Source organism: Aythya ferina (assembly GCF_964211825.1).
Source record: "Aythya ferina genome assembly, chromosome: 24".
NCBI lineage: Eukaryota > Metazoa > Chordata > Aves > Anseriformes > Anatidae > Aythya > Aythya ferina.
The window spans coordinates 5716260-5741577 of NC_140322.1; the positions used below are offsets into that span (position 1 = coordinate 5716260).

General features: G+C 51.1%; 1 long non-coding RNA gene across 1 annotated transcript in view; it reads right to left on the reverse strand.

The window, feature by feature from the left end:
- The window catches only part of LOC311423446, a 249558-nt gene that overhangs the window by 42416 nt on the left and 181824 nt on the right, over window positions 1-25318 (reverse strand). The gene's annotated exons all lie outside the window — the stretch shown is intronic.

Genomic DNA, 25318 nt, shown 5'->3' on the forward strand with positions numbered 1-25318 from the left:
GCCTTCATCCTGCACCCTGCACCCCATATCCTTCATCCTGCACCCTGCATCCTCTGGGAGACTGGGGCTTGGGGGGTGCGAGCAGATTTGGGGTGCACAGCAGGAGGGGGTTGCACCACGGTGGGGTGCACGCCGTGCCGGGGTTGCAGCACGATGGGGACCCTCGGTTCAGGGGTGCACCCGGGGGGGGCCGTGCCCCGCGGTGAGCGCACGCCGCGCAGGGGGGCCCTGGGGACGGGGGGTGGGGACCTGTGCCCCGGGGCCGCTCCCGGCTTCTTCCCTCGTCAGCTCCGGGGCCGAACCGGGCCGGGGGGGGGGCAGAGGGAGCGGTAGGGACCGGGGGGCTTTTGGGGAGGCGGGGGGGGGCCGGGCCGTGCGGCTCAGGCGGGCCCCGACGGCAGCCACGAGGTGGTGCTGGCGGCACGCGCTGCAGGGCGCGTCCTGCACAGCGCATCATGGCCTGGTGTGTGAGTCCTGCATCGTGTGTCCTCCTCCACCCTGCGTGCTGTGTCCCGAATCCTCTGTCCTGTGTGGTGTTGGTGTGTCCTGTCCTCTCCTGTCCTGTGTCCTGTGCCCTTCGTGGTGCATCCTGCATCGAGTGTCCTGTCCTGCGTGCTGTGTCCTGCATGGCGTATCCTGTCCTACACCGTGTGTCCTGCCTGGTGTGTCCTGCCCTGTGAGCTTTGCCCTTCTCCTTACACCCTGCGCCTCACAACCTGAGTCCTGTGCCTGCTCCTTTCACCCTGCATGCTGCAACCTAAGTCCTGCACGCTGCACCCTTCATTTTACATCCTGCATCGTGCACCCCGTACCATCCGTCTTACATCTTCATTCATCCTGCAACGTGCATCCTATACTCTATATCCCATGTCCTTTAACCTGCATCATGTCTTGTGCACGCTGCACCTTGCATCCTGCACCTTGCACCATGCACCCTGCACCCTTCAATCTGCATCCTGCATCCTGCACACCTCAGTCTGCATCATGTACCCTGCACCCTACATCATCCATCCTCCCTCCTGCACCCTGCACTTTGTCGTGCAGCCTTCACCCTCCACCACCATTCACTTTGCACCCTGTACCTTGCAGTCTGGACCCTGCAACCTTCCTGCAGCCCCCTCTGGGAGAGCTGGTGTGTGTCTGTGAACAGAGGAGCTCTGCAGCTGCAGCCAGGCTGTGCAGCACTGTGACTTGCCTTGGAGTGGCCAGCACCTGCCTAGGTCCCCAACACACCATAGGCAAGTGACACTTGCCCACACAACATGGTCCCCATGGCCTGCAGGGCCCTTCTCAGCCCTTTCCCATATGGGTTTGCTGCCTGCATCTCCCATCGTGCAGGAGAGCCAAACCCGCTGCAGCTGGAGGTGACGCAGGGACAGGCTGCCTGTGCCAGCCCCTGGCCAGCAGCACGTCTCCAGCTACAGCCAGAATGCCTCGTCCCTGGGATTTTCTCTGAAACAGGAAATCCTTGTTCGTTCGTTCTTTCTTTCTTTCTTTCTTTCTTTCTTTCTTTCTTTCTTTCTTTCTTTCTTTCTTTCTTTCTTTCTTTCTTTCTTTCTTTCTTTCTTTTCCCAGCTCTCCAACTGGATCCAAACAGCTCTAGTGTAAAGCTGCGGGAATAACCCGATGGTTTGTTGGTCATTCCCATGAATCCTCTTAGAAAGGTCTGAGCTGCACGAGGTGCTGCTGCGAGATTTGTTTCATTTCACCCCTATCCAGTATTGATCAGAATATGGATGGTTTCAGCTCCTTGATTTCTTTATGGGGTATTTCAGACCTGTAGCAAATGCTCCCCAGTGCAATTATCATTGCACACCCAAAACATCTGAGGACACTGGGGCAGGTGAGTAGGGGGCACAAGGGCACGAGCCCCAGCAGCACTGCAGGCTGCCTCCAGCATCCCAGCATCCTTCTCATTTATCATCTGGCTACAGGGCACCTTCAGAGGAAGGTCAGTCCATGGGGGAGCCTGGCTGTATAAGTTAATACAATACACACACACACACAAAAGACCCTGTAGCTCAGGACAGCCCAAATTATGCTTTGCTTCATGGCTCTGATGGAAAAGGGGTGCCCAGAGGAGAGCTTGCACACATGCAGTATGCACAGCCATGGTACAGAGGCAGTGATCTTCTAAAAAAGACTTTTTGTGGTGACTGTCACTTCCAAAGGGAAAGGTCCCAGCGCTGTGCACGTGCCCTGCATGCACTCCGCGAGCAGAGTGGCCGTTTGGCTCTTTACATTCAAATTTTCTGGGTGAATATTTTGAACAAGCATCTGCATCAACATATTTTTGAACAAACACCTGCCACCCTTCGCTCAGCAGAAAGTGCCCAGGTCAGGCCCCCCCATCCTACCCTGCTCTTGAGCCCCATGCTGAGCAGGATCAGGCCCTGCATCAGCCCATTGGGCTGGGACCGTCCCCAGCCCCCCAGCTGTTATTGCTCCAATTCACTCTCCTTGGGGGGGAATCGGGAGGGGGCGGGGGAAGGCGGGGAGAACTCAGAATTATGGATCTCGGGAGGAATTAGAGCAAAGTAGGAAATTGAGGAAAAGCTCAGCAGCTTGCTTTACAAAATGTAATTGTGGTGGCTGCCTTCCCAAATAAAATGGAATTAAATAAAACAGAGGTGGGTGTAGGCTAAATCCCACAGGGGATGTCACCCTTCTGGAGCCCTGTGGGACACTGAGGGGTCCAGGATCTTGGTGGCATCTCCTGCAGTCCTCAGGTGGCTGGCAGAGGGGAACACCAGGCCCAGGGCTGGGGGTCCCAAGCAGAGCCCCCCCACATCAGTTTATTCTCTTTAATGCACGCTCTCTCCTGTTTTTATTTTATTCATGGGATTAACACATCAGGCAGCAGCCGGACTGGCTTTTGCTCAGAAGAGGAGGGGAAAGCGTTTACATAATTCATTTAAATGAGGCACCCGGGGAAATCCAAATTGGACTTCCAGCGTGTTTACAGTGCCACGCAGAGCCCCATGATCCGCATCTGGAGCCATTAATGCCTCCCAGACGGACCACAGAGCATGTATAATTAATTGTGGAGCAGAGCCATTGCCCAGCCTCCTAACAAACGCTCTCCCTCCCACTCAGAGGCAGCTTCATCAGCCCTGCACCCCCAGGATGGGGATTTATTTCAGGGCATCTTTCCTGTCTCCCAAGGACCCCAACCAAACTGACCCAACCGAGCAGCCAGGGAAGTGTGGGGTGAAGGCAGCAGGAGGAGGGACCCAGGGAGTTGTTAAATCACAGCTCCTTTGGTGGCCTTGGGGATGAGAAGTGGTGGTGAGGATGATGGGGTTTGCATTCCATAGCAGAGCCCATTTTTTCTATGGCATCAGATTTTTTTTCCATGCAGAAAGCAGAGAGTTTGGACCCAACAGCAGCCCACGTGCTTCTGGGGCTGCTCAGGTTGCATTTGCCCCCAGACATCCCCGTGCTGCTGTCTCCACCTTCAGCACTGCTGAAGAGCGGAGGAGGGATGAGAAGGAAGACAGAGAGGGAAAAAAAAAATTGCGCTTGAACCCTGCTGCTAGAGAAACATCTATACCTATAAATACCCACGATGTGAGCGGGAGCAGGCTGTGTCTCCTGCAGCTCCCTAAGGCAGCAGAGCCACCTTGCCCCAGCTAACCTTGTTCCAGCACAGGCTCCTGTAATGCACACAAGTTGCTGCAGCTTTGCAGGTGATTTTGGAGGAAAAAGGGAAAAACAAAACAAAACAAACAAACAAACAAAAAACACCCCCCCAAAAAAATATCCCAAGCAACCAGAAAAGAAAAGAAATCATCAGGAGCCCCAAGGGACCCACTGGCATGTCCTGGCCACTTGCTGTTTCCAGCTCATGGTTTTCCAAAAGCTCCCAGGCTGGTGACACTGGGACACGATGTCCCTCTGCAGGCCCGCAGCCCATAGCCACCCCTTTCAGTGAGGCTGGGCTGAGCTTCTCCATCCCAGCAGCCTGTCTCACTGGTGCCTGGACAATCCCACACCAAGTGCTGTGCTTACACCCTGCTGGTGCCTTTGCTGGTGCTGGGGCTGCACTGGTGCAGACAATGCCAGGGTGAGGCTTTCCAGATCCCAAACTCAAATTAACTCCAGGTCTAGAGACATGCGGTCAGCCCTGGACGAACTCAAATCCCTTCTCAGACAGCACAGAAGCAGCAAGGGGGTGATGAGCTTGCTGGGACTCTGCAGCTCCTCATTGCCCATGCAGCAGTTGGGTGGGGGGGCACATATGGGACACCCTCCAGGTAGCACCCTGGAGTCACCCCACATTGCTCATCACACAGCACTCATCCTTCATCCCTTCTTGGTGGCAGGAGGCAGCAGAAACTAGCACTGCAAGAGCTAATAGGACATTTGCTTTCCCTGTCCCGGGGCTCCCTGTCTCTCTCCGATGCTCCTTTTGGGATTTCTTTCCTCCAAGCTGCACAGCACCACTGTTGTTCTTTTCTTTCTAGTATGATCTATGTTATCTGTGTTTGGATGGGGGCCACGAGCATCCCCTCCAGCCCGGGGCTGAGCACAGCATCATTTGGCTCAAGCAAGAGGGGCTGAGGCCCCCAGGCTCCAAAGATTCCAGTGGGGCTGAGCAATGAGTGGAAACATTTGCTCTGATAGACGCTTGCACCTTTGCCTCTATCTTTCAGCTGGGTCCCATTTGCAGGTTTTTTTTTTTTTCCTTCTTTCTTTTTGGCTTCCTGCCACCCAAAATGCCGTCGAGGCAAGGCGTCACGTCCCAGCCTAGCAAAGCCTGGGCTGGTTCCAGGCCCCGGAGAAAGCCCAGCCCTGGGAGCATCCCCTGCCGCCCGGCACGTAGGGCTGCTCCAGATGTCCGTGCTGGGAGCCCTGGGTGCTGCTGCACGTGTCCATGCTGACGGGAGCTGGGGAAGGACAGACAGACAGCCGACGTCACCCTCCTCCATGGGGTTTTCTTGGGTGCACTGGGGGAAGATTTGGGGCTTTTTTTTTTTTTTTTTTTTTTTTTAACTCCTTGTTACAAGCAGGGTTTTTTGGAAGCCATCTCCCTTCTCTTTTGCTCTCTGACTCATCCCCTTCTTCTCCTGTGCAGCTCCCCACATCCCCAGGGGCTCAACAGCCTCCCCAGGGCCACCCCCCAGTAACGCTGCAATCTCAGGGCCATTGGTGCTGTGGAGACAATGCCACAAAGCGAACGCTTTCCTCTCTTCTGCACTACTTATAGCAGTGAATTCTAATGTAAGACACAAGTTGTTCACCATGGTATTGAGCAAGCAACACTGCCCCCCCCCCACCCTGGCTGCTGAGGGGTCTCTAACAGCACCTTGGTGCAGCCGGGCGATGCGTCAGCACGAGCACCAGGAACCCTGCCCTGGGCTGCAGATTTTCTGCTCCACACTCCCTGGGAATTATCCCGTGACACCTGTAGCATCCCTACCGGGGTCCCACTGAAGGCTGGGGTAGGTGTTGGTTGCATTTTGGGGAGCCCAGCAGTCCCTGGGCTGTCGGTACCCACACGATGGAGATGCCATTTAGTGGGCGCAGCGGTGGGGATGCATTGAGCTGGCTCCCTGCTTCGAACACCCATGGGACCATCCCAGCACTTCAGCCTCATCCAGGCTTCCAAATGCAGGTGGGCCGCTAATAATCAGCACGATTTGGGTCAGTAATAAATAACCACCCAGCAGGGCTCTCGCTGGAGCACCCGCGGCCAACAGGCAGCACGCGGCGCGCTGGGAGAACATCTGCAGAGCCACTTCTGTGTGCTGCTGCAAACAGCTTTTGTGCTGGAAATCAGAGTCAAAGGGAATTGTTGCAGTTTCGCTGACTTGGAGGAAATCTGATTAAAACACAAACAAGCTGAAGGGAATTGCACTGTACACAGAGCTGCCTGCCAGCCCAGCCTCCCTCTGTCCTCGTGGATGGAGAGAAGGGACCGAGCGCAGGCTGGTCCCACCCCATCCCTCTGCTCTCCACCACCACATGGAGCAGGAGCCCCCCAGGCTGCTCAGTGCTGCTCACACTTGCAGTCAGACACAACCTGAGCACACACTTCTTTGGCACAATTCCCTGCTTGTGCTGAGCAAGGCAATGCTGCTAAGCCACGAGAAGGAGCAGCTGGGCACACACAGCCGCTTGCATCCGCCTTCTCCCAAAGCTCTCTGTGTCACCTGCAGGGCAAAACCCCAGGGATTTTGCAGTGGGGCTGCTCAAACAGAGGGAGATGGGCAGCTGCTGTGTGCTGGGGCTACTGGTGTGTGGTGGAGCTGGGTGGCTGCTGTGCGACAGCAGCATGCTAGGACCACGAGGAAGGGATGCCCAGAGGTGGGAACCAGTTTTTGCTCAGCTTTGTGTATTTTCTATGATTTGTGCAGTTTTCAGGAGGCTGGACAGGGGAATGTGCAGGAGTCAAAAGGGAGGAATTGAAATAAGTCGGTTTGGAGGCTTGCATAAAAGCACGGAGGTGTCCTAGTGCCAGGCAGTGACACTAAATGTGCTTTGGAGCTAACGTAGTAGGGTATTGCAGGAACCTTGCAGCTCAGTCCCTGCACATTTGTGCTAATAAATGGCTTAGTATGCACTGAAAAGTCTCTGCTGGTGCTCCGGAGAGGAGAAGCTTCAGGCTGTACTCTGGGGTCTGCAGTGGGGTCTGGCACACGGCAGTGCCCGCTCCTACAAGTCTGCAGCCTGGATTTGCAGAAGGATTTAAGGGCTTAGCTCCTGCTGCTCAGGCACCCAAGTGCCTTTGAGGGTCTGGGCAGGAGGATTTACGTGCAATTTGGCAGTGTCATTTTGTTGCTTCCAGTGGAAACAGCTGGGACGTGAGGACAGAGGAGGGTTCCCCTTGCAGCCATGCCCTGAGCTCTGCTCTCCAAACGTGCGCTGCAGCTGCAGTGATGCCTGTGGTCCTTCTGGATGCTGCAAGAGGACTCCAGACCTGGCTGCTGGTGGCTTTGCATTGCTCTTTCTTGGTGCCAGGTAGCTTTGACTTCTCTCTATATTCTTGGGGTGAGAGCAAAGTCCCTAAAGTCCAATAAACATACATTTGGGTTCTGGAGACCACAAAAGCCCCCAGATCTCTGCTGCAGGTGCCCAGCTGGCAGCATGGGGCTCTTCCTGGAGCTGTTGTCTGAGGAAATGATCAGCCAGGCTTGGGACAGCCCTGGGGACCTGAGCAGGGAAATCTGCAGAAAGAGCCTCCCCGCCGTGCCCCGGTGCCTGTCCCCACGTCTCCCCAGGGACAGCAGCTGCTTGGGCTGCCTCTCCCTTTCTCACAGTCTTGTGCCGTGCTCGTCACGAGGATATCAAAAATAAACGAGCGGCTCTGGCCCTTGCCTGGGGAGTTGTAGCCTCCAGGGCTGGATGCGGCTGCAGAGCTCCGGGCTGTATCTGTAAACCTGCATGAGCCCATGAAAACCCTAAATACATCATTCTCAACAGATGTTTCTTGATCTGTGCCTTAAATCATTGGAGAAAAGTTAAATCCCTGTGGGACGCATCCTGCTGCATCCCCTCCATGCAAACCCCTTGGGGCTGCCCAGGCTGGAGCCGTTCCCAACTCTCTGCTCTCTGCTCCTGTTCCCTCATCCCCACGCTGTTTTGGGGTGAGGTTGACTCATGCTGGGCTTGTGACCGGCTCTAAGCCCCGCTCACCTCCTTGCCCAGCTCCCACCAGCTGCTCGTCCCACCCTGAAGTTGTTTTGTGGAGCAGCTCAGCTTGCAGGGGCTTGTGCTTGCTCCTCTGGAAGGGATTTTTCACATCAGCCACACTGAATGTCTCACTGGCCTTCTGCTAGCAGGATGGTTTAGGTGCAAGTTGGAAAATGATGATTTTTGTTCTCCTCTCAGAGCCCGGCCTCACACAGGGATGCTGAGTGGCACCGCCAGGATCAGGTCCTGATGGCTTCAGAACCTGGCCTCTGTGCCTTGCTTATGACAGCAGCAACGTAGCCAGTGCCAAAAGCTTTGCTTAGCAGAGATATTGGACTTCTGCTGTATTTCCCTTGCCATTATTTACAGATGGAGATGCTGGGGCTCGATGAATTTCTGAAAGACATCAAGGAGGCCCACTTAGAGCAGAAAATAGGATTTTTGGCACCAGATTGCTGCTCTTCCCCTCTCGCGTGAGAGAGGTCCAGGGTGTGTGTTAGTTTTCATGAATTGAACAGCTTGATCTGTGCCGAATGGGAGCTTCTGGTTTTCCTAAGCAGGGCTCCTTGAAGAAAGGGTTTCACTGCCAATGTCAGGGAAAAAGACCATGAAGATCCCACTTAGAAAAACTTTGTGAAGGCCAAGTGCTGTTAAATGAGCTGAGGTGATGTAACAATCATCGCTTCTTACAAAAATAAAGGGGGTTTCCATCACCAGGGTGCAACTGAATGTACCAGGTTTCTTATTGGCAATTGAGAGGTCTAGCTCAGGTTTCAATTAAAAAAAAATCACTTTTTTTTTTTTTAATTCCTAGGAAATCTGTCTCAAAGTTCTCCTTTGTTCACAAAGTATTTTCATGTTCTAAAGCACTTTGAATGTAAAATTTGAGGGTGAATCATATTTTCGCTTTAAATAAAACTCCTTCCATACTTAAGAATGTGTTTGTCATCGATTGTGTGACTTGTGTGATTGAGCGGTGGTTAGAAGAAATAAGGCAGCCAATAATTATCCCGAGGCTTCACCAAGGTGTGCTTTATTGAGGAAGACATGATGAAAGAGGCAATGTTTGTGGGAAGAAAACAGATTTTTTTATTAGAGCAAATGATATAGCTGGAAGATAAGGACCAGCTTTTAACCACGGACAAGACAATGTCCATGGATAACAGCAAGTGTGTCCTTTTTTCCCTCCACATGCTATTTACCCTGCTGATGGCGGTGACTCACCCTGCAGACCTGCCTTGCTTCCATCCTCACGCAGGCAGAGCTGTCACCGCGCTGTTACACCAGGACAATAAAAGTCATGTTCTCATCTGCCAGGTGGATGAATTCGTTAAGGGATTTTTTGGAGCAGGTCTAGACACAGGGAAATGTTACATTTCCGTGCTGCAGGTCCCACCTTGCTCTGGTGGTTTTTCTGCTAACTGAGGAGCCCAGGGAGGTGCCGCTGGTCCTGGCAGCCAGCAGCTGCCTCGCACTTTGGTGGCCTTTCCTCTACTAAATGTCACAATACTTTTTTAAGTGACAAAGGCCACTTTGGAGAGCTGGCCATAGAAGCTGGACAGCCTCCTGCAGCGTTTGCCTGTCGGATGCAAGCTCAGCATTGCTCAGCCCAGTGAGAAGCAGCCACTGAGGACCACGTGCACAGGGGCCCCATCCACACAGTGCTGTGATGGGCAGAGCCCCGTTTTCTGTTCATCTTCCCATTTTATCTTATGTGCTCCCTTTTTTGAGGTGACCCACCTGCACTGGGGCCATGCCTGCCCTTTCTGCTCCATGGGTCTGTGGAGGAGGAGGAAAGCAGGCAGGGAAGGAGGGTTTTGGTGACACGGCTTGTGAGCAGTTTTGGGACATCCTCCTAGATGGGGGGGGGGGAGGGAGTCATGGTCCTCAGCAAAACCTGAGTCAGAAAGGGTTTAAAGCACTTTATAACCATGAAAGCCAATGTCTCTGCTCCTGACTCCCTGGCACCACGCACACTGGATCCACGGTTACTTCAGGCTCTGTGCTGGAAAGGAGAAAAGTGGAAAAAAAAAAAAAAAAAAGAAAATATGGAGAAATGGCCAAATGTGCCTTGCCATCCAGGGATGTTCCAACCCTAAGCTTCACGTCTCTCCCTGACTTCCATCTTCCACTGGCTGTTTCTGGGGCCATGGGTGCTGTGGGCAGCTGGGGACGTGCTGGGGACACGCAGCACCTGGCTCTCCTCCCAGCACTCGTTGCTGGCTGATGTGAGCCCTCCCAGGAACATGGATGCATCCTGCATCCCCTGCAAGCAGTTGGTCATGCAGAGCCCCATTGAGCCCAGGCACATCCGTGGTGCTCCACTTTGGGAAACTGAGGCACGCTCATGGGCATCCATTGCACCCTCATGCACCCAAACTGCACCCTGCAGACCTTGGCATCAGCCGGGTGGCTGGTGGGGCAAATATTGCAGCCCACCACAGCCTGAAGAGCTCTAAGACCTGGAGTAATTGAATAACTACCATGTCCTTTCCCTTACATCCTACAACACACCCCTAGTTTGCCCCTGCTGTGTTGAAGCTCAAGCCCAGAGGACGCACAGCCATGGATGTTTAGCAGAGCCAAGAAAATGACTGAAGTGTCTTTGAAAACTGACTGCAATATGAACCGAAATTGCAGCAACGTACGAGGTGTAAGCCTGGTGGTCAGCAGCCTTCAGAGAGCAGGGATTTACCATGGACACCTGCTGGGGAGCAGGGAAGGAGCAGCCCAGAGATCTCCCAGCATCTCGGATGGATGGACAGACAGAAGATGCTCTGCATGGGCCAGGCCCCCTTTGCATGACTGCCACTTGGGACAAGTTAAAAACAACCCCAAAGAAATCTGGGCTTGCAAAGTGAGGGAACACAGAGTTTGTATTGGAAACATCTGGAGCAGCAAACAATGTCTGCGCTCCCCAGGGGCAGGGGGTGGCAGACCAAATCCGTGCAAGTCTGTGCTATGTTCCTCAACAGGAGAGGTCATGGGGACCCTCTGGAGTCAGAGATCATCCCTGAAAAAAGAGAGCGACAGCAAACATTTGGGAGCCTGCTGAGGTTTGGCAGCTCCCCATTGTAGCTTATTTTGCCTCGTGAAGAGAAGGTCAAGGCAGGACCTAACAGCAGCCTCCAGCTCTTTGCAGGGCACATGGATGGATGGTGGGGCAGATGGGTCGTGGTGATGGCAGATGGGAAAACAAGGAGCAGGGGACACAGGCTGAGGTTTGGGAGGTCCTTCACAGGGATGCTGCAGCCCTGGGATGGACTGGTAGGAACAGCTCCATCCCTGGAGGTTTTCAAGGCTTGCCTTGGCAAAGCCATGGGAAACCTGCTCTAATGATGGTGACAGTGCTGCTCCACAGGGAGAAGGGGCTGGGGGTCTCCAAAGTCCCTCTCAACCAAGAATTGTGTGATGCTACTGGAGGGAAATGCAAGGACCTGAACATTACCAGCAGCAGTGCTGAAGAGACACTCTGGTGCCTCCTTCTGTGAGGCTTGGACACAAACTAGGGCAGAAGTTGCTTGAGTCATCCAATGTGAGCTAAGCCCATTAGAAGTGGGACACCTGGACCCAGGAGTAGGGGAGGACACTGACGCCTGGCACAGCAGGGGACGCCAGAGGGGCTGCAGGGACTGAGAAGGGCTGGAGGGGGCTGGAGGGAACACCCCAGGGATAAAGCTGTGCATGAGCCTTCCTCTGCTCTCCTGGAATGAGCTGCTCTGAGCTTTTCAAAGCAAAGATCGTAGGCTTGCATTTAAAGAAAAAAAAAGGTTTTTTTTTTTTTGTTTTTTTTGTTTTTTTTTTTTTTTTGGCAAGTTTAAAAGCCTTTCAGTCACTTTGGGGAGCTCTTGATAGGAAATGGTCTAGACAGTTCCCTTGTGAAGACTTCCCCTTCCCACTGTGGAGGAAGGGCTGGAAGGAGAGGGAAGGAAACGGCTCCCACCTGGGGGTGTCGCTGGGTGGCCGCAGGTCCCCAGCCTGGCTCCTGGCTTTCCTCTGGTCATGTGTGTTCAACGAGTGAGGGCTGCGCAAAGAAGGAAGTGTGAAGAGGGCTCTTTGGGCCACAGCCACCAAAAGCAGGGGGGAAGGAGGTGCAGGACCTCTGGGTACCCCATACCCTGGGGAGATGTTTGCTCCACCAGAGCTGGTGGAGCACAGGGAACTGCACAGCCCTGCGTTGTCTTCTGGGTGGGCAATGTCCATTTGAACCTTCTAAGATGTGGGCAGATCTTTTCCGGGCAGAAGGACGAGGAGCTGTGCCATGGGGAGCTGTGCAGCCACTGTACAAACACATTCCCCAAAACACATACACACAGCCCTTTATGTGAGCATACACATAGATGGGTATGTGTAGAGATGGATGCAAAGCAAATGGCACACTCAGCACATGCTTCATCAGGAGCTTTCTTCAGGCAGCCTCAAACCTGGAAACCCTCTGGGGCTGAGTGACCTGTCCCCATGTCCCCTCTCCAGCGGGGGTGATGGACTTTGGGAAGGACATGCAGGCGGGGAGGGGGCACAAGGAGATCTCCTTTTCACCCACCCCCCAATCCTCATGGCCCCCAGGTTCTCCAGACACCCCAGATCTCATGATTCCCTCGGCAGCTCGCCAGCTTTCTGGCCAGGGTGACACCCGGGTTGTTCCAGCCGTGGCACAGCTGGATCTGAGGACAGGACGAACAAACCCAGTGCTTGTCTACAAACCAGCAAAAATGAACCCATTGTTTCTCAAACAATTTTGGGAAGCAGTTCTGGAGTCGCCGCGGCTCTTCAGTGGTGGGAAAAGGCTTGGGATGCTCAGGGAAGGTGGGGGGCACAAGGCTGGAGATCGCCTGCAACCAGATGGAGAAGTCTTCTCTTCCCTGCTTGTCTCCAGGCTTGGGGAGAGAGCTTTTCCTGAGCAAAATCTTCCTGACCACAGAGGGGAGGTGTCCCCACTGCTGGTCCTGCTGGCTGTGCCTCCCATCGCAGTGTGACGCAGGTGTCCCCCCCGTGCCTCCCAGGAGGCTGCCGTGCCCCACGCGGTGCCTAATTACTCCCTGCAAATGGCATCCTAATTTCCCTCCAGTTTGCTCTGTTTTTTGTCACTGACATGTTTTCGAGCTATTAATGACTCCCATTTGGGGTTATTCTTGGCTCTTCTGGAGGAAGCTGGGCTGCCAGCGAGCGGCCAGACCTCAGAGGCAGCTGTGCCAGCACCACGCCATCGCCAGGGAGGAAATCAAGCAGAACCCACTGGTTTTAACAAGTTATTTGAAAAGCAGTTGCTTTTGCCCATAATACTCTTCTTCCTGCTTTTCCTGCCCTGTAAGACACCATTCTGTCTAGCTGTAGGGCAGCTGCCAGCCTGGGGAAGGCAGCGGCAGGACTGGGGACAGCCCAAGTCCCTCACCTCCCTGGCCATACCTGGGAACAAACACCTCACCCAGAAAAACCCTTTTTGCAGCAAGTTTTAAGTTACAGAGCCACCCAGTACCTCTGTAAGCACTTCATTTTTGCACCCCAAGGCAGGGAAAATCCTTCTAATTACGTATCGTTCTCCTGAGGTCAGCAGGAGAGCGTGGGTGGGTGGGAATGGCTCCTGCTGCTACGGCTCCAAGCTAAGAGCTCTCTGCCAGGCACTGCTTCTGGGGAGAAATAATGCATTTGAGTGACTTTCTAGACCTCTGCATTCCCTGTTACCAGCCCTACAATAGCAGCTTTCCATGTGGCAGAAAACACCCCGGGGGATGCATGGAACAGGAGGGGACTTTATATATATATAGATATAGATACAGTTCCTATGACATGATTTTGCTCTGGCACCTGTCACTCTGGTCTGAATTTACCCTTGAAGGGGACAGTGAAGAACATGCACAGCTGTTTTGCCAAAAGATGAACCAAAAGCAGGATGCATCCATCTCCACACATATCTTTTTCTCCCAAGACAGATCTACCCACATGCAATCTGCCACTCTGCAAGTTCTCTAGTCTTCCATGAAGTCCCCAGGGTGTTGGTGAGGAGCTGCTCTAGTTTATGAGCATGCCTAGAGTCTTTTCTATAGCTGGGTTAAAATCTTTGTTCTTTTTCCCTTCCCCATTCCCCACATTCTCCAGGGAGATTGGGGAACATTTCCAGCCAGTGAGGAATTTTCCACCTAAACACTTTTCTGACCTAAAATTACTTATCATTTCTGCAGAAAACACTTAGAAAACAACTGCTCACTCAACAAACAAAAACTGTGGTTTTGCAGCTTCCAAAGAAAAGGAACTTTATCCTGTTCGGTGGGCACCAATAAATATTTTTTAATCAAAAGCCTTTGCTGCAAATAAGCATCCCCATTATCTGTCCTGAGGGGCCCATCCCCAGAGTTTCCAGCCCCCCCCAGATGAGGGCTGCGAGCCAGCAGCACATCAGCTTCCTGCAGAGCTGCTCAACTTCTTAAAACCACCAACACTCGGAAGGAAAGCCAAGGAACCCATCAGGCCCAGCCAGCAGGACTTGGCTGCCAGAGATGGTTGAATGCTGAACGCACTTCTGACGATGCTGTTGGCAGCTGTGCTTCCCTGGGCTTTGTGGACCCATCCTTGGAAGTGCTGCTGCTGCTTAATAGCAAACACGTGGGCATCTCGGCCCCTTCCCCTTCCAGCACCAGGGTGTGGAGCGGAGGTAGAGGGCAGTGATGCTTCGTCTCTCCCCCTGGTGCAGCAGCTCATCCCAGCAGGCAGGACCTGCCTGAGCTCAGGGCTTGGCTGCAAATCCTGGGCTGGCCTCGGTGCTGAGCTGGCAGCTAAATGGGCTCCTCCAGGCCAGATGAAGGGAGGGTCAGCGTCTTGCTGCAGGGCTGAGGGCTGCCACCAGTGAGGGGATGAACCTCCTCAGCCTTCCGTTTGCTTTTTGTCCCCTGATTTACCCTCTTCAGATGCCTCCTGAGTTCTCGGCCACCTGGGGTCTCCTGGGGCTGGGAGCATCTGGAGGGGGTTCCCTGACAGCTGGACTTCTGCTCCTTCAGTGCTTGCATTGCTTCAGTGCTGCCCACAGTCACAAGGACTGGAAGATTTCCAGGAAGACTGCTCCCACCCCAAGTGGTTTCCATCAGGAACGTGATGAGCTGCAGCAGGGCTCACATGGTACCTGGAGCCATACAAGGCATGAAACCTGCCCACAGGTTTCACCACACAGGTTCTGGCTGCGTTCACAGGCTCCTTTTCTTGGGTGAGTCAGGGAAGTCCCCGTCACCAAAACTTTCTGTCGGGGCATGACAGCAAGGGTAGTTCCGAACACCTTTTGCCCTGTCCTTTCCCCTCCCTGTCCCCCACCTTGGCTGCTAAACCCCAGCACAGGCACAGCAATGCTGAGGCTGCACATTTCTGGGAGCCTTTTCAGGTCCTCCAGACCCAAACCCTGATGAGGTCTGTGACCTGCTGCCACCATCAGGGACAGCACGGGGATTTCTGCTCACTCTGGCAGGTTCTTCAAAGGTAATCTGAGCCCTCAGCCCTACATCCTTCCACACAAACCTTGCCATCTGTGGTTGTTCAGACTTCAGAAGTGCCTGCTCAGTTTCCTTCTCACCCGGGCAGCCTTCCTGTCCTAGCATACCACCTGCACTGCATGTACGTGATGGATGCATTTACCAGCAGTGTTTGAGGGAGCAAAGCTGTGGCCAAGTCCCAGAGATGAATTTGCAAAGAAGATTCTTAATTCAGGAATGGGGGAGACAAGTGCACCCCACAGATGGGTGTCTGGGTACATGGGTATCTGGGTATAAGGATATCTGGGTATAGGGGTATAAGGGTACGTGGGTACTTGGGTATATGGGTACATGGGTACATGGACACAAGCATGTCTCTGAGATGCATGCCAGCACATTGAGTCAGTCAGGAGAGGGACGTGGTGGCCGTGCTCCCTCTGTCAGTGTTGGCCTATCCCTGCCTCTGCCACGCTGGGGTGAGCTCAGCATGGAGACAAGGAGCTGCAGTCCCACTTCTGGAGAGGGACCTGAGCTTTCTCCAGTTCAGTTTTTACTCAGAAAGAAGCTTGGGCAAAAAGCAGAGGTGTCCCAAGCTCAGCTGGGAGCTGTAGTGGAGCAGGGAGTGCAGATCTTAGCCCTGCTGGCCAGCCAGCCTGTGCACCAGCTGCTCCTTGTGCCTTAGCTCTGCTCTGTGCAGGGCAAGGAGCTGGCAGAGGCTTTTCCAAGACAGAAATCCACATCTGAGAGCATTTGGAAAAAATGCCTGCTCTTAACTGCCCCATTCCATAGGAATTGAGCTCAGTTTCCACAGTATCACAACACTCAAATTCCTGGGTTATCCCTTTTCCCCAGGTAGTGCCTGGGAGGGGAATAAATCTGGGCTGGGAGTGCAGAACGACTGGGGCTTGGTGAAACACACAGAGTATGTAGCTTTGCTCCTGCAGGATGCAAAGAGGATGGGAAATTGCCAGCAGGCAGGCAGCAGGACAAAGCGCTACAAGGGGATGCGTCCCTGGGGTTCTGGGGAGGCGAGATGGACGGTGACCATCAGCAGGGCGAGCATGGGCATGGGGTTACAGGGACCTGAACAATGCCTGCGTGGAAGCACGAGGCTTCCCCCAAGCAGGAGGCTTTGGTGGCTTCCCTTTGTACACACAAACCACAGAAGGCCTTTTGGAGCACAATGAAGAATGTTGTTTCACAATAATTTATCTCCGCTGAGATACAAGGATTCTTGAGAGGGGTCTCAGCTCTCCTCTGAGCACTTGCAGGCACCTGGGGGGAGTCCCCTACCCACATCAGGGCGCATACCCTCATTCAGTGGCCCTGCAAAAAGAGCACCAGAAACCCCTCCTAGGACCACATCAGGTGCCTGAGGGCTCTTTGTCATTTCATCCTTAAAAACTTCCAGTGCAATGCATGAATGCGCTGCAGTCCTGGCATCCCAAGCTTGAATCACACCCTGGGACATGGGACAACAGTAATCCTATGATCACAGCAGTCTATATGTTAGCAAAGACAGCTATGCTCATGTTCAGAAACAGCTGTAGAACATGCTGACTATGCCTTATAGGAATATAATGTGGGATTGATTATTTGATTGGAAGCATAGAGATAATATATTTAAAGGGTTGTAAAATCCAACCCGAATTGCTTTTTGATTATTATTGTAAGCGGATTTAAGCTTGGAGTTGCTGATATAAAAACATAAGTAACATAATTAGCAACAAACATCCGTGTGGTGAGGTTTCTTTTATTACTTCATAATTTGAAACAGAAACTGTTTGTGGTATCTTCTGGGAAAAAAAAATGTACAGAACGTCTGCTCCAGACAGTTTGAGACGAATATGCTGGATTCAATGAAAATGAAGGAACAGACTCCAAGGCCTGAAATCTGTTGATTTCTCTGCTGCTGTTATTTCCAGTTAAAGTGTCATCTCACTTGAATTTTCTATCAAAACTTTTTAAGACAGATTTGGAAATGTGTGAACCTCAGTCCCATCAGGATGTGTCTCGCACAGCATGTTCCATGTAAGGTAGCAAAACCCAGCAGTGTGAGAGCTTGTCTCACAGCTTTTCCTGAGACAGCTGTTGGTGGTGGGGGTTTTTCACCATCTTTTTTACTGAGAAAGAGCCCACCAGCAACGCCACACTGTCCCAAACCCAATACTTGCTCCTCCAGATGACCCCCACCGTCTGCTGATCACATCTGGCTGGTCACTGCGCTGGGATTCATTTGAAACAATCCCAAATCCTTAAAGGAAGAACAGGGATTCCCATATGCCATGACATCTGCAGGGAGAGTCATTTGCCTGAATGCAGCATCTAAAAATTAGACTACCAAAGGTTAACCAGTCCCCTTGGCTTCCCTGAAGGCAGCGGAGCATCTCTTAAGGGCAATTCATCTCCTCGCGATGGGCTTCGCAGGCAGGGCAGATGACTCCCCATCTGGAGGTGCCTCTTGGTGTCTGCAGGCTACCAGGGAGCTTGAGGTGCCATTTAAAGCTTCAAGCTATGTCAGATAGCTCTTACTCCTAGAATTTATAAGTTACAGGTTTTAGAACAAGAGTTCTGTGTTATCCAGCCTCTGTTGTATCAGTGACCCAACAGAGGGGAGGAGGAGCAGGGAGCAGTCACTCGCCTGTCCTTGCCAGAGTGTCCTGAGAAACATCCATATCGGGGAGCAAAAACATCTCTAAAGAAGATACTGAAGCTGATGAGCTAATTGTTGGCTCTGTCAAAGGATATAGAAAATTTAGTGCCAGTGCCTCCACCACGGACAGATGTGGGGAGGATGTGAACAGCGGTTTCTTGGAGGACTTTTTTAAGGAGAGGCACAGGGGCTGTAAAGCTCACTGGGACCAGCCTGGCAGATGCTTCTGGAGAGCCAAGGGAATAAGGGCCTGTAATAGATATATAAAGATATATATCTATACCTATATATGTAATAGATATATAAAAAGTTCTCAGCCAGGCTGAATGTGTCTGGGATACTTCCCAGGGGTCAAACCAGTGAAGGAATTCATACCTGCACAAAGCCTGTGCAGCAGGAGGTAGCAGGGAGCTAACAGAGGGTGCAGCACAAGGGGGAGCCAGTGTTGGACAGAGTCATCAGAGCAAAACTCACCTGTGAAATTCCAGGAAATGAGTGTATTCCAGTAGTGAGAGCTGAAGATAGTCCCCATGAAGATGTGAAAGACCTTGGCCAACTGCTACAGGCAAAAGCTCCAAGAATTGGAGGTGGTGGGGACTGGATGCTGGAAACGGTCACCAGCAGGAGGAAACCTTTGTGGAGTTTTGAGCTCTGAACAGTTCTGCAACTTAGCAAAAGTACTCGGTATCTGCGAGTCACATCAGGACAGCAGCGAGGATTACAGATACAGATGTATCTGCAGGTCTAACAGGGCACTTTCACTTCGGTGATGTTGATTTCTCTGCTGCTCACCAGCACCCAGAGGACATAATGTGTCAAACTGGAGGTGTTTGCAGATGAGAGATAACAACTGTTGAAAAATTAAATTAAGTGTCTTTAGAAAGTGTGAGCTGAGGTGCAGAAAAAAAACAGCTGTAGCTGCAGCACCTGGGAAGCGGAGTGAGAGCTCGGGGAATGCAGGAGGGTGATAACATCTCGCTGTTTCACCCAGCAACAGGTCCTAGAGGTAAATTGTCACTGGGCCAGGGAGAGGGAAGCGGCCCTTGGAGCCATGAGAAAGCATGCGGGCAGGTTTCAAGAGGCGCATGTGGTCCTGCCAGTCCTTTTATCTGTGCTTTCAGTGCATGTGCTAACATTTATGTTCCCAGGGCCAGTTATGGCTTCATTTAACCCTTCTGTTTGACTCACGTGCTGGCAGCCTATCTGCCCGCTCAGGCAGGGAGAACACAATGGGGTGCTGGGGGGGGAAATCCTCTGTGCTTGGAGCAGCACTGCTGGCATCCCCTGGTCAGGTTGGGGGAAGCTGCCCTTCATACACAAGCAAACGTTTGCAAAAAATGCGTATCATTTCCCTGGAGTGCCTGGAGAACCGCAGGACACTCTGCTCTTACTTCTGAGCTCACAGCTGCCTGGAGGAAAGGAGGTGCAGTTTGGTGGCAGGGGATGCTGTGGTTGGCAAGTGCTGTGACTCAGGTCATGCTGTGTCCACACAGGGCCCAGACACAGGGGACAATGGGACATCTCTTGGTTACAGTGCCTCTGAGGACGTCCCAGGCCATAAAGCAAACACGTGGCTTGAACTGGGGCTGTGGCAGTGACTGGAGGGACAAACAGGTCAAGTGAGCAGAGCTCCTTCAGCAGTCCAGGGTTTACCCTCCCCAGTCACACTGCAGGTCTGCCCTCCTGCTGAAAACACCAGCAAATTTTCACCTCTCTGGTGCCAAATTCCTGCCTGTCCAAAGGCAACTGACACAGCAGACCCAGACAGGGTCATTTACCTTTTTCTCTCAAATGGAAGCAGAAGGACAAATGTTCTTTCACTTTTTCCAGGCAGCCCAAATCAGGCTGCTACAGCAATTTCAAGACAGCTTTCCTCCCAAGTGGTTCTCAGTCTCAGTCCTGGCCAAAGGGCCATAGCAACCTCTACCAACAGCAGATAAAGGTGCTGTTGAGGGAACTCGCACAAGCACAAAGTGCTGGTAGACAGAAAAACTAACAGCAGTTTTTAAATCTGTGTTAAACCTTCAGCTCCACAAGGAAACCTTATGGACTGCTTTGATAAACAGCAAAGAACAAACCTGCAAATATGGCATGTGAGGTCTGTGATGAAACCTCATGAGCAATACAAGGGTTTGCATGGATGAGAGAGCAGTGGTGGATCCTGTCTATAACTAGAGTCTTTCAAGCAATGTGAAGCTAGCCTTAGCTGAAATTCCAAAGCCTGCTATTGCTGGAGAAGTGGAGGCCCATGATGTCCCGGCTTGGGATGTCTAGTCCCAGCTTGCTCAAGTGTTATGAGATTGATGTAATAAATGTGAGTGTTGTTTGCAGAGCACAGAATTGGAAAGGAAATCTTGGAAAAGCTAAATCCAAGACTGTCAAGAGAGATGTGGTTTCCTTTCCCTTTTTCTATCCATCACACCTGCCAAACACTAAGGGCAACCCCAGGAGAACATCCCACTTTCACTAATGGAAAAAAGAGTTTCAGGTTTGTAAGGGCTCACCACTTGCTGCCAGAGGAAACAAAGCAAGAGAGCTTTCTACTTCACAGATGTACAAAAGGTAGGGCATGCTGCACCTTAAATCTGGCCAGGTCAGAGAGCTGTAACCAAAGGATATCTCAGGCTTCTACCATGCAGGTGCTGAGCACTGCGGGAAGCAGCCTGCTGCAGCCGCTGGACACTTCGAGAGCCAGCCCTGAGCTCTTGGAGATGGATGGACTGCAACTGGGCTGTGTCTCATGTGGTCCATGCAAAGAGCAGAAAACCAGCAGAATCCCAGTCTTCCATACCTCTGAGCATGCCCTGGCCCATTCCCAACTTCACACCTTTGTGCAGCTGTGCCCGTGTCTGCTTCTGTCGGTGGGCTGCCCTTGGTCCGTGCTTTGCTGTGCTGTGGCTTTCAGGGAAGTGAATTTCTCTTTTCCTCCTTCCACCCTTTGACTCTTGCCTACAGAGCCTGCAGGTCCACCAGGAGGGAGCACCTCTCACTGTGCCCACCGTACCCCATCAGGATGGAGCTGGGGCCTCAGGATGTTCTGGGGACTCGAGCAGCTCTTAAAACCAGGGAGCAGCGTGTGTTGGTGCCACGGCGCAGCGCTCCTGTGGGAGAGATATTTTATGGACAGTGTTTTCTGTCTGAGGCCACAAGAGATGAGCTTATGGTCCTCGCTGGCCCTGAATTCCCACCTCCAGGGTGGTGCCACGCACAGCATACAGCCCTGAACAAGTCTGGATGTGATCGTCCCGTGTTATGCATCTGGAGAAAAATGTTGCCTTTTCCTTAGCGTATAATCAGAGTGGGTAACACTGGACATTGCCTTGGCCAGCCCCTTCTAAATCAGTGGTGTTTCCACTGGTTTAAATCCCTGGTTTCCCCTGACAATGAATTTCAAAGGCTGAATCCATGCTGGGTGCAGAATTATTTCTGGAAATTTACTCAAACCCCACTGCCTGCCATTGCCAGAGAAGGGGATAAGGGAAGTAGGGAAGAGCTCTTCAAGGAAGATCCCTTTGCACTTAGTGTATAAATGCCCAAGCAGAGACCCCCCAGTGGACATCTGCCCCCAGGGTGGACACACAGAGCACCACTGCTCTCCAGACCCTGCCACCTGGCTTTATCTCTAAGAACCCAAATCAGCCCTACCAAAATCACCATTTTTGTGGGGTCACACTACGGTGAGGAAGGCATGGACCAGGTCCTGCATCAGCAGAAGTCAGTTCTTTACCTTTGCAACTCTACCCCTGCCATTCCCTCCTCCCTCCTTCCTCCTCCTCCCAGTTTACTCCTGGGACAACCCCACTGGCATCTTTCCCCCAGCAGCTCCTCCTGCCGAGGAGCAGAATCACCCCAAATGAATCAACCCTTGTGGCCCTACCACCAGCTCCCTGCCTCCAACATAAAACAGGCTGGGACGCTGGCACTTTCCATCTCATGAGCAAGAGGGAGAAACGAGCCCTTAGGTTTTGTAAACATGAATTTAACAGAAATATGTCTTTCCTTCAAATGTTTATTTGCATGACCTGGTCGGTCAATCGGCCTGCAAGTACAGAGATGTTTTCTCAGTAGGCTTCGATACGAAGCAGTCCAAGAATGCCGGGAATCTTCCACGGTGTCAAGTTCGATGTCTCGGGCCCGGGCTAACAATGCAGGACGCAGCTGAAGATCTGCGTGAAACATCCACCCTCCACATCTGTTTGGTTTTAATCGGAGATTTATTATGAACAAAGGCAGCTCTTGGAAGAGATACTCTTCTCTGACATGCCTGCCTGGCCTGCTGGACCAGATGGACAGAAATAGTTTTGCATATTAGTCAAATTCTGGACGGCTATTCACCATAAACTACAGGCAGGCATGAGCAGAATGGACATTATATTGTCATTGATTTATAGAAGACCACAGAAAATAAATTCTAGCCTTGTATGGGGATGTTAGCCACTTAAGTTTTGGTATTGATCTCAAAGCCAAGAGGCTGCAACTCCAGGTTTTTGTAGCCCCAAAGCCAGTAGCAGTAAAAGTTTATATTATCCCTGGTGAATTTGTTCTGCACATTGAATTGGAAAACTGATCTGAGAAGCAGAATAGCAAATTAAATTGTTACACTGAAAACCTGGGGACGTATTTCCTAGGCTGCAGTTCCAGAACCTTGCTTCTTACTACCTGCCTTGGAAAAATAAATATTTAACAAGGCGAACGTATCCTCCTGCACTTGTAATTAAGGGGAGATAAATTGCATTCCTAATTATTCCCAACAAAAGGAAAAGCAATTTCCTCCAAGATCAGTGAGAATTCCCATATCTCCTCAGTGAAATAAGAGTGTAATGAATTGGGTGAGGAGCTGATCGAAACCAAGAAAGGACGTTTCGCATCTGATGGGGAATGAAAGGCAGCGCACATCCCTGCTGCGTGGCCCTGGGTCCAAGGAAGGGCTCTCTGGGCTCTTGCTAATGGATATGGGAAAGTCCCTGTCCTGGGCCTCAGTCTCCCATTTCTAATGTGGGGGTAATATTGGCTAGCGCTCACAGGGATTTGGTTGCTGGAACATTTTTTTTCTTAATGCCAAGATACGAATTGCAACATCTCATGGAAAAATGCTTTTAAAGCATATTTGTTGTTGGAAAATATTCCTATTTGAGCTTAGAATTTTCAAATATTGCTTCATATTTTATGAGAATGTTTTCCCATGGTTATTTTTATTAATTTCAAGGGTTTTTCTTAACATGTCCCAACTGTTAACAAAGTGATTTATCATCATGCCATAGCTCATATCAAATAAAATAAAATGCAGCCTAAGAGATACACAGTCCCAGAGCCCCAGAAGGAGTGTTCAGAGGATGAATCCCAACAGCCCCATGATGGAGGAGCCCAGCACAAGGGAGGTGGGCAGGGACACACAGCCAGGAAAAGGTCTCCCTCTGCCACAGCATCTCACCCATTCATTTTATTAAACAAAACCACACCAAGCTGCTTTGCTGAACCAAGCCCTTGCTGCATTTTTTTTTTCTTCACACTGTTATAACCTGGACTTTCTAGGTAGCAACAAATTGCACAGTCTTAACCCCAAATGCACCCTGCGGCCACCTATTGCAACACTTGGGGAAGTCACTACTTTCTGAACAAAAAGTGGCCAGAATTAGCAGGCTGGGGAAAACAATGTTTTACTTTTGTTGTTGTTGTTGTTGTTGTTGTTGTTGTTTTGTGTTTTTTTTTTTTTTTTTTTTTTTTTTGCTTTCCTCCCTCTAACTTTGCTCTTAGAAACTGCTGAGTTGTTTTGGCTGAAGTTCACTCCCTTCCCTCCCCTTGCCCCTTAAAAAGAAAATCAGCCTGAGGTGGATGCTCCATTACAGAAAATTTCAGCACAAATGATTTAAATTAAAATTATAACTCCAAGCAGAGTCTTACAAGGGGAGTTTCAGACAGCCTTAATAGGCAATGATGCTATAGATGGGGCTAGTGAATCACTCCTTTTAACTGGATAATATTAATAGTCTCTTTGCACAATTATATCCAGAAACAGCAATTAAAATAAAAATCAGAGAGGGTATAAACTCTGGGCCAGATCCTCAGCCAGTGCTAATTGGTGCAGCACACAGAAACCAACTGACCTCAGCAGATTTGCACCGGTTTAGAACCTGCTCGCAGGAACTGGAGGTTTCCTGCCTCCCTCCTTGTACATGGATCTTTTTTTTCTCTATTACAGCCAAAGGCATGATTAATTTAACCCTAACACTGGAAAGAAAAGGAACCTCTTCCCAAAGAAAATGAAAAATAAGGCTGCTTAGGAATAATTGTTGATTACTTCCAGTCCGATAGGCTTTTTCTTTCGTCTTTTTTTTTTTTTTTTTTAATTGTATGTATATATATTTTAATTGTGAGGGTTAAATATAGCATCCTCCAGGACTTTTCTCTCCATTATATCATTTGATGAAGAGAAAGAGGGTAATATGGGACAGTTCTTTGTTTCAGCCTAAACGCAGGTGCAGTATCTGTTGCTCTGGGAACCAAAGGACTTAATTGGCTTTACCTGTAGAGAGAGGATTAATGCATGTGAGAAGTGTCCTGTTGAAAAAACAAGATTTCACTGTGTATTAGGGATGGTACCTGCTTATCTCCAAACCCTGAACACATACAAGCAGAGAGAAGAGAAAATCAAGCAGGTATGGATGGGTTTTCTCCTATTTTGCTTCCTCTTAGTTCAAAATCTACATCTGTATTTAATCTGTTTCCAGCAGACAAACAATTTGGGAATTTCACTTCTCTATCAAGGTTTTTTTTCTTATTTTATGCCACTTTTATAGAAGGTGGTAGATAACATCATGTCATTGGCAAATTTATATAGCATTCTTGGCAACTGAGAAGCTAAATGGCCCCCAAAGTACCTTAATATTTTTTTTTTCTATAAAAAATGGGATTACATAAAAAGAGCTTTTTTTTTTTTTTTTTTTCCCATCCTTTCAAAAAGGTAACAAACAGGAACTAGGGAAATGAAAAGGAAGGAAGTTTTAAAATACGTATGTTGAAGTCAACATCTGGATTTGGAGATCCAGGAGATGTCACCTTCGTCTAGCTACAGACCCCTGAGGAAAGCCTGTCTCACCCTGCACATGAAGACCAGCACCAGGAACAGCCCTGCTACATCTCGGAATCCAGGACAAGGCGCAGGAGGCATAGAAATGATGCTGAGATGCCTGGTGGGGTTTTCCTGCCTGCACTGCCTTGTAGCAGAGCTCATCACGTCCCTGTCTCCATTTGCAAATGGAGGGCTGGCCTCCCGAGGAGCCACCCGAGCTCACATGCTTTACCAAATTGTGAAACAGGCAGGAGGACACCATGGGGCCAAGGACCTGGATCCTCGTGGGACAGCTCTGGCTTGATGTCCCAGCCCAAATGGATCCTCTGCCCCTGCTCAGCGGGATGGCAGGGTGGGGAGATGTCAGAGCTCACGGGCCTGAAAATTGAGTTGAGCGGTAGGGAAGGTTGCCCTGGTGTCACCATCACTTGGGATATCTGCTCATGCTGGTCAGTGTGAGGGATTTTGGGTCTTCTCTGTAAAAGGCTGCTTTGTACCCGGGGTCCT